Source organism: Sinocyclocheilus rhinocerous, unplaced genomic scaffold (assembly GCF_001515625.1).
Source record: "Sinocyclocheilus rhinocerous isolate Xijiao unplaced genomic scaffold, SAMN03320098_v1.1 scaffold445, whole genome shotgun sequence".
NCBI classification, from domain to species: domain Eukaryota; kingdom Metazoa; phylum Chordata; class Actinopteri; order Cypriniformes; family Cyprinidae; genus Sinocyclocheilus; species Sinocyclocheilus rhinocerous.
The window spans coordinates 110686-112459 of NW_015645566.1; positions in this window are offsets into that span (position 1 = coordinate 110686).

Below are 1774 nucleotides of genomic sequence, written 5' to 3' on the forward strand. Positions count from 1 at the left end.
GAACTATCATCCAAAGTTTGCTCATTTAAGTTTAGTTTGTTTAGCCATCCTTCATAATATTCATCCAGGTTCCTTTCTGTAATCATTTGTTGATTCTTTGGGACTTTTATCATTTCCATTTGCTTAACAGTAGCATTGACGATTAATGTTCTTAATATAGGTAATATACAGCAAAATAATAATCCTCCTACTAATATGGCAACTCCTAAAAACATTCCCAGTTTAGCAAACCATGCTCCCCATGCTCCAAATTTCAGCTCAATCCAATCCCAAATTCGTTCATCTCTTCCGGCATTTGATGTAACTTCAGCTCTTAATTTTTTTATTTTAGTCATAACTTCACTAAAAGCTCCCCCAGGGGCAGTATTATTTGGTATAAAAGTACAACATTGATCTCCAAACATAACACAAACAACTCCTCCCTTGTCTGCCAAGAGCCAATTAAGAGCCTGTCTGTTTTGCCATGTCATTCTACTTGTTGCGTGCACTTGGTCTCCTAATAAGGATAACGCATCATCAGTATAATTAATGAATCTTTGTTGATTATAATAAATGTAATTAATCCACTCTGTATTTTTGTTTGGTGTGATCCAAACAAATATTGACTCAAAACCTGCTTTTATTTCATCTCTTGCCTTAAATTTATTGGGAATTTCTCTTGGTTGTCCAATTGAGTCTAAATATACATTGGGGTCCGTAACCTCTCAATGGTATACAATTGAGAGGTTACCTCCCGGCTCGTAACCTCTTCTAATTCTGTTGTCTTCCTTCTTTGTGCTTTGTTCTGTTCCCCATTGTGCTATGTTAATTTCTTGAAGTAATCGTACTCTTACGCATGTACCTTTCCATCCAACTGGTAAAGAAGGCAATAATATCTCACCTCCACAGATCCAAAAGAAATCTGCTATTATTATTGATTGGTCTTCATAAATTTCTATAGAAGGTAAAGCAATAGTTTGATTTTCACATTTTTCAGGTGCTATTTTACTTCCTTTATTTGTTCCGAGTGCTAAAAGTTCTGGAGCTCTAGAAGGAAGTCCTGATTTCCAAGAATTTTTCTTATCTATATACCAAATAATAGCACATTTCCCTTTAAACTTGCCCACCTCTTGTGTTCCTTTTGGTTTATGGAAACACTCATATTCTTGTTTATAATCTATGCTATACCATTTCGGAATCTCTACTTTCCGTTTTTCAATTTTTATATTTTGGCTGATATCTGAATACTGACACCAAGATCCCCAGAGTGGTCTAAAAAAAATTATCTGTTAATTTAGGATTTCCCAAAAATCCTAGACATTCAGCAATACAATATGGTCTGGTAAAATCTGTTAAATGACAAAAGTTTCTCCCAAATTCGGCACATTTTTGGTAGTCATATGGATTTGGTATGGCTATCACTTTGTTTAACGGAGATTTGGAGCACAGCAAGCAATTTTCTTTTCCTGTTCCTCTAGCAGTAAAGGCTGCCCATCTATACCACTCATTATTTTGGGCTGTTTCCCATAATGTGGTCACCCGGAACAACTGGACATGCAGTCTCTGTTTCCTCTCTGGGCTCTTTTCTTTTTTCCTGTAAATAGATAGCTTTATGTATGGCCGTTAATTTCTTCATATATGAGCGAAGTTCCATTTGTAATTGCTCTAAAGGCGGTCCTTTGTAGGGACCTCTACAATATGGCACAGGCAAGGGTCGACCCGTAAGCATGCGTGTTCCTGTTAGTTTGCATGCGATAGCTCATTAGTGCAAGAGGTAATGCATCAATCCAATTAA